Source organism: Gorilla gorilla, chromosome 6 (genome assembly GCF_029281585.2).
Source record: "Gorilla gorilla gorilla isolate KB3781 chromosome 6, NHGRI_mGorGor1-v2.1_pri, whole genome shotgun sequence".
Lineage (NCBI taxonomy): Eukaryota > Metazoa > Chordata > Mammalia > Primates > Hominidae > Gorilla > Gorilla gorilla.
In genome coordinates this window covers 130,460,872-130,469,168 of record NC_073230.2, presented here as the reverse complement: position 1 = coordinate 130,469,168, position 8,297 = coordinate 130,460,872, and the positions used below count along the sequence as shown (strand labels likewise).

General features: G+C 36.8%; 1 pseudogene; it reads left to right on the top strand.

The window, feature by feature from the left end:
• Positions 1-6,887: 6,887 nt before the first annotated feature.
• Positions 6,888-7,995, top strand: LOC101140657 (large ribosomal subunit protein eL18-like; annotated as a pseudogene).
• Positions 7,996-8,297: the final 302 nt, after the last annotated feature.

Genomic DNA, 8,297 nt, shown 5'->3' with positions numbered 1-8,297 from the left:
GGAAGACTCAAATCTTGCTTCAAAAAAAAATTCAATTTTTTGGAGAAGCAACCTTTCTACTAAGTTATTTTGAAAGAGGAGGGCAGAGCAGGGAAGGAGATGGAGATGGGGTGGGTGGGGCAGTGGTTACAGGAACAAGAGGAAATGTTTGGGAGGAGTCAACCCTCTGGTGCCAAATTGGAACACTGGTGTTTCCAGATGTCTCTTTAAAATCCCATCTCACTAGCAGGATTAATATTGGAGAGACTTACCCAGATTTGAGGGTGGAAGAATTGGCCTGGTGAAGGTATTATTACTAAAATACACAATTTCACTCTATTCTTGAGCTATAATCTACAATATTTTGTGACCCTTCACTTCCTCATTTAAAATCTCAAAGGTTGTTTTCAGTTCTAAAATTTTAGTATTTGAACCCAAATTCTGGCTTCTGGGCAATCTTCCCATGGTCTTTCTATTTATATCACATCCTGTCCCCAAGCCATTGAATTTTTTTACTCTAACTGATTTGGAATTCTACATTACTTATTTCAGTCCCCACCCTAAACATATTTTTTCTTCCCAATTTATTCTTAAGGTTGAAATAAAGTTCAAATGAAACCTAGCAACACATAAACCTAGAGAAAAGAAGTAAATAATTTATTTTCTGGTATAGAGGAAACTATTTGTAGCTAGAAATAAACCAAATGTTCTCAAATCTGAGTGGAATTATATTAATTACATTTTTTTCAAGAATATTCTGAAATGGGATTTTTCTGACCTAAATGAATCATCCAACTGTTATGATAATAGCCCTCCAAAGCTAAGGAAGCCCAGATTTTTTGATACTATAATGTACTGCAGAGTCATCTATCATATAATTTGAACAACAATCTCTAATTGTGTTTTCCTTCATAACCAAAAAGAACATCTTAAAATTGGATGAGTTTTTGAAATGGTCAGGAATTCTTCATTTTTGTTCTTTGAGTATTAGAATCATCCAAGATGATACCCAAAGACACTTTAATTATAATGATAACATTCACTGAAAAAAAAGAGTGCTATGTAAGCAGGGCATCCCATGTTTTTTTGCATTATGACACACATGAAAGCTGATTATATTTGCACAGCATGCTGGGATCAACTTAGAGTTGCCTCAGCGAGAAGCAACAAACCTAATGGTAGTAGGCGCCTGCTAGCTGTGAAACTAGTATTTCAGGATTCTGGTTACACATCCAAGGCATTAGAGAAGTTTAGGAGTAGAGCATAGACTTTCCTTAGAGAGTTGCCTGAAACTCCCTTTAATCTTCTTCTTAATCGGGACACCCATCTCTCTACTCCTACCTCACTCCCCGGCAAAACTGCATTTTTGCCCAAGGTGGGCTAAGCATACATAATTTTATTTTTACATTGGTTTAGTACATTTTAAAAATCAAAAGAAAATAACACATGAAAATAGAATGTGGATATTTTGCATTAGAGTAAGTTGGCTGCATTATACATATGATTTTAGAGATAGAGCTGCTATGAGGAATTGGCAATAAAATTGTTGACCTTCACGGTCTATGTTTAGTGATCACATCAACCATAAGTTCTCAATGTGTTCTCATCCATTTGACTTGAGTTGCATATCTAATCAAAAGCCCACCGAGACATTATGAATTCAAGGAAAATGTCTATATTATTACCCCGGAGATTAATAAAATTTCCTAAATTCTCTGTTTATGGCCTCCTACTGACTTAGTTTTATGAAAGATGCTATAAAGATAATTAAATTAGATGCTAGCTAGTGACTGCTATTGTACAGGACGTTCATTTTCATTTTATAGAACGAAACAGTGTTGAAGAAGAGAGTTGTGGTAAATGGTATATATTCTGCTTTGTTTTGCAGAAATTAATTTTGTAATATAAAAGAAAAATATAATTATTATGATATCTTTAGAAAATAAGTAAAGGAAGGCCTATGGTAACTTCCTCAGGTGACTTATTCAAAGATCTTTTTCTTTTTATATTTGAGACAGAGTTTCGCTCTTGTTGCTTAGGCTGGAGTGCAATGGCGAGATCTCGGCTCACCACAACCTTCACCTCCCAGGTTCAAGTGACTCTCCTGCTTCAGCTTCCTGACTAGCTGGGATTACAGGCATGTGCCACCACGCCTGGCTAATTTTTTGTATTTTTAATAGAGACGGGTTTTCTCCATGTTGATCAGGCTGGTCTCGAACTCCCGACCTCAGATGATCCACCCATCTCTGCCTCCCGAAGTGCTGGGATTACAGGCGTGAACCACTGCGCCCAGCGACTTTTGTCTTATAAAATAAAATATAGATTCAAAATCCTAACAACATATAATGATGGCTAGAATATATCAAGTTCTGGGTGCCAGATTTCATGCCAACAATTTTCCAAAATCTTCCAAACACATTTCATCTTCAGAACAATACTATGAGGTGGGCACATTTATCTCTATCATACAAATAAGAAAGCTGAAACTAAACAAAATTACCTGGCCAGTTTGTGGACATAGACAGAACCAGCAGAGGTTGAGCAAGATTAAGAAGCAGCTTGTCTGATCCAAGTGCCTGCAATCTTGATCACATTGCCTTAGGCCCAACCATTGCAAAAAATCAACCTAACAAACGAGCTGATTTTACGATGATATTGACCAAATTTCAGGAGTTGCCAAACTTTGTTCCACATTAGAATCACTTGGGGAAATTTTATGATTCCTATTCTCATCCCCTACCAATTAAATCATCATGTCTGGTAGAGTTAGGGGCAACCAAATATCAGTATTATTACAGATTCCTAAGTGATTCCTTTTGCCCAAAATTTGGGGACCACTGCCCAATGCAGATTTTGGAGGTCTCAGCTTACAGCTGGTCCTACAGTCCTAAATTTCACTTAGGAGAAACCATTGTGCTTCAGGTTCTGGAGCTAGACACTTAACTATAGGCTATGACTAGTCCCTATATGTGTAAATCTTCTCGTCTCCCACCTCCCCCCAACCAAAAAAAATTTCTACAAGTGCACTATTTAATTATTAGGAGATGCACAGGTGGACTAAGCAATGGTAGCATTTTTTTTTTTTTTGATGCACTACAGCAATATTGGCTAAGCATACAGAGAAGGGAGAGAGAGATTTGGTAATTAGCAGTTATTCTGATACTGTTACCCAAATAGGAAAATTAGTTCCCCCCAAAATCCACTTTGGAATCTAATTATCCAACTTGACTCTTTACCGTGATCAAGTTAGTCAACAAATTGCCTTTTCACTTGTCCTGTGTTTTCCAGGATATTATAAATGAAAATTTGAAAACTTCCTTTTGCTATTGTTGCAGAAGGTAGAAATTGAAAAGAAACTTACAAGTCATTTGGGCCAAGCCCTCATTTTAGGCTGAGGAAGTGAGGCTACAGATTACTACCTTATTCTCCCAACAAAGCAACCGCAGCTCTCAGGGTCTCCTGCTACAGCTTACTATCTCAGGAAAAAACCCAGGGGTGACACTGTGCCTAAAGGGGGCTGTTGGGATTCTAGACAGAGGCAGTATCTCTGGGGAGGGACATGTGATTCTGATCCCCATGATGTTTGAATCCCTTGGATCGGTGATGCATTCTATTTGTAGAAAAATATAGAAAAACAAAATATATAATTTATAAATATATTCTATATTCGGAATACAGAATATAGAAATAAATTTCTACATTCGGAATACAGAATAGGGAAATACATTTCTACATTCGGAATACAGAATAGGGAAATACATTTCTACATTCGGAATACAGAATAGGGAAATACATTTCTACATTCGGAATACAGAATAGGGAAATACATTTCTACATTCGGAATACAGAATAGGGAAATACATTTCTACATTCGGAATACAGAATAGGGAAATACATTTCTACATTCGGAATACAGAATAGGGAAATACATTTCTACATTCGGAATACAGAATAGGGAAATACATTTCTACATTCGGAATACAGAATAGGGAAATACATTTCTACATTCGGAATACAGAATAGGGAAATACATTTCTACATTCGGAATACAGAATAGGGAAATACATTTCTACATTCGGAATACAGAATAGGGAAATACATTTCTACATTCGGAATACAGAATAGGGAAATACATTTCTACATTCGGAATACAGAATAGGGAAATACATTTCTACATTCGGAATACAGAATAGGGGAATACATTTCTACATTCGGAATACAGAATAGGGGAATATATTTCTACATTCGGAATACAGAATAGGGGAATATATTTCTACATTCGGAATACAGAATAGGGAAATATATTTCTACATTCCGAATACAGAATAGGGAAATATATTTCTACATTCGGAATACAGAATAGAGAAATATATACTACGTTCCGAATACAGAATAGAGAAATATATTCTACGTTCCGAATACAGAATAAATATATTCTACGTTCCGAACACAGAATAGAGAAATATATTCTACATTCTGAATACAGAATAGAGAAATATATTCTATATTCCGAATATAGAATTGTATTCTTCTCTATTCCGAATATAGAATTGTATTCTTCTCTATTCCGAATATAGAATTGTATTCTTCTCTATTCCGAATATAGAATTGTATTCTTCTCTATTCCGAATATAGAATTGTATTCTTCTCTATTCCGAATATAGAATTGTATTCTTCTCTATTCCGAATATAGAATTGTATTCTTCTCTATTCCGAATATAGAATTGTATTCTTCTCTATTCCGAATATAGAATTGTATTCTTCTCTATTCCGAATATAGAATTGTATTCTTCTCTATTCCGAATATAGAATTGTATTCTTCTCTATTCCGAATATAGAATTGTATTCTTCTCTATTCCGAATATAGAATTGTATTCTTCTCTATTCCGAATATAGAATTGTATTCTTCTCTATTCCGAATATAGAATTGTATTCTTCTCTATTCCGAATATAGAATTGTATTCTTCTCTATTCCGAATATAGAATTGTATTCTTCTCTATTCCGAATATAGAATTGTATTCTTCTCTATTCCGAATATAGAATTGTATTCTTCTCTATTCCGAATATAGAATTGTATTCTATATTCTCAATTGTATTCTATATTCTCAATTGTATTCTATATTCCGAATATAGAATTGTATTCTATATTCCGAATATAGAATTGTATTCTATATTCTCAATTGTATTCTATATTCCGAATATAGAATTGTATTCTTCTCTATTCCGAATATAGAATTGTATTCTTCTCTATTCCGAATATAGAATTGTATTCTATATTCTCAATTGTATTCTATATTCCGAATATAGAATTGTATTCTATATTCTCAATTGTATTCTATATTCCGAATATAGAATTGTATTCTATATTCCGAATATAGAATTGTATTCTATATTCCGAATATAGAATTGTATTCTATATTCCGAATACAGAATTTTTAATAGAGATGGGGTTTCTCCATGTCTATATTAAATATGTCTCTATGAAATATTAAATTTAATATTTAATATTTAATGTCTCCATGTCTCTATTAAATATTAAAAATTCTATATTCAGAATCATATTCTATGTTCTGAATATAGAATATATGAAAATAAATATAGAAAACAATATGGATATAGAAAAACAGAAATAAAACATAATTCGAAGAAAGGTTGTCTATCAGAATTCACTCTCAGTATTGGCTGTGTTACACATACTTGGCCTTTCTATGGTGACTCAGCTACCTTCCTAATCAAGGCCTTTCAGGGGAGGGGCTGAGGAGTAAAAGCCTCTGCTGTCAACACCCTACAGATCGTGAGGTGTTAAGAGGGTGGTTTCCTTCCTTGGCATCAATGCCTACAATCTAGGGCATCCACCTGCAGGCCTAGATGATTTGTAACCTCAGAATTGTTGTGGTTTGTGGTTCCTGGACCTTTGTTGATGTGGTTTACTTTGCATCCCTCAGTCAAAACTAGAGGGGCTGGGCAAGGAAGGGAAGAAGGAGTCAGACCTGCAGTAGCTTCTTGGGGTTTCTACCTCTGATCCTCCCTGCACAACTGTAATGTAACCTGCTGGCTTCCAAAAGTGTAATTACTTATTTTTTTTTAACTACAATTATTCTCTTAAGAGCATCTATATAGAGGGGAAAAAGGAAAAATTAACCAACCAAACTTAAGTTTTCCCTTGAATTACAAAAAAAAAAAATTAATGATTATTCACTTTATAGAAGCAAAACCTTACTGTGTCTTAATATGACCAAATAAAAACTTAACCAAAAACAATAAAAATAAAAATAAACAAACCAGGGCCGGGCACAGTGGCTCACACCTGTAATCCTAGCACTTTGGGAGGCCAAGGTGGGTGGATCACCTGAGGTCGGGAGTTCCAGGCCAGCCTGACCAACATGGAGAAACCCGTCTCCACTAAAAATACAAAATTAGCCAGGTGTCGTGGCAGGCACCTGTAATCCCAGCTACTCAGGAGGCTGAAGCAGGAGAGTCACTTGAACCCAGGAAGCGGAGGTTGTGGTGAGCCAAGATGGCGCCATTGCACTCCAGCCTGAGCAACAAGAGCGAAATTCCGTCAAAAACAAAACAAAACAAAACAAAAAACAGTTCATTAATGACTGTACTACCAATAGATTCATTACCATGCTAGAAATGCTTCATTTACTCCCCATGGTAAGTGCTGTAGAACAACACTACTCTATTAAAGAGACTGAAATTGCATTAATGCAGGCTAAGATACTAGTTAGCTCTTTTGGCAAATCACTGGATTTGTTTGTATTGAACTTACTGTGAACAAAATCCCTGGCTTTTTTTCCACATCTTAGGCCAGTCAACATGGCTCTTTCAAAACATACCTGAATATAATTGGTTTATTTGTGTACACTTTTTTTATTGGCTCCACACAAATGTGCTACCTAGGATGCTAGAAACAGGTGGGTTGTCTTTCCTGTGTCTGTATTTAGGCCTTTATAAATTTCTATATATGTAAACTATCCTCTCCTTTTAATATCCATCTATCTCTCCCCACAGATGACTAATAGAAACCTTATCCACCTTCAGCTGAAAAGCTCCCTTCTCTCTTTTTCTTTATTTTACGGTTTTGTGCAAAAGCCCATTACCCACCCCTGAAAACTCTCTGAAATTTTGATTCTACCCATCCCAAGCTCATCTCTCCCTATGCAAAATCCTTCCCTCTATGACTCTCTTTGGCGACAATGCATTTGTAGGAAGAAGACAAAATTCCTATTAAAAAAGATGACTCAAGCTTGCTTCCATAACATAGGTCAGCCATATAAATGATGATTTTGTTGTTTAGTTTCATTTAGTTAAATGTAGGTAGGCCCTAGAGCTCAGTTAGAATTGGAATGGTTGAGAGAATGAAGAAATAAAATTCTTTGCATAATTAAGAATTGTTAAAAAAAAAAATGTTCCCTTGGAAGACAAGGGAGACAAAGAATTGGGGATCCTAGGACTGGAAGAGAAGCTTTAGAAGAAAGATTTAAATAGAGGGCAAGAAAGGCCTGAGGGGAAAAAAAGAGAAAGTGAAAGTAAGAATACCCCTCTGATAAGGATATTTAGGGCACTTTAAAAAAAGTAATAGTGCTGAAGAGGTTGTTTATGAGTGCACCAACCAGCCACCTCTGTCCCTTTCCCGAATGATCCCGAAAATGAAGCTTCCTGGCCAGGAAAACAAAACGGCCGTGGTTGTGGGAACCATAACAGATGATGTGTGGGTTCAGGAGGTGCCCAAACTGAAGGTGTGTGCACTGGGCGTGACCAGCCGGGCCCGCAGCCACATCGTCAGGGTGGGGGGCAAGAACCTCACTTTTGACCAGCTGGCCCTGGACTCCCCCAAGGTCTGCAGCACCGTCCTGCTCTCAGGTCCTCGCAAGGGTCGAGAGGTGTACTGGCATTTCGACAAGGCCCTGGGAACCCCACACAGCCACACTAAACCCTACGTCCGCTCCAAGGGCCGGAAGTTCGAGCGTGCCAGAGGCCAAGGGGCCAGCCAAGGCTACAGAAACTAACCCTGGATCCTACCTTCTTTTTTCTTTTTTTTTTTATTTTTTATTATTATACTTTAAGTTCTAGGGTACATGTGCACAATGTGCAGGTTTGTTACATATGTATATATGTGCCATGTTGGTGTGCTGCACCCATTAATTCGTCATTTACATTAGGTATATCTCCAAATGATATCCCTCCCCCCTCCCCCCATCCCACGACAGGCCCCAGTGTGTGATGTTCCCCTTCCTGTGTCCAAGTGTTCTCATTGTTCCATTCCCACCTATGAGTGAGAACACGCGGTGTTTGATTTTTTGTCCTTGCG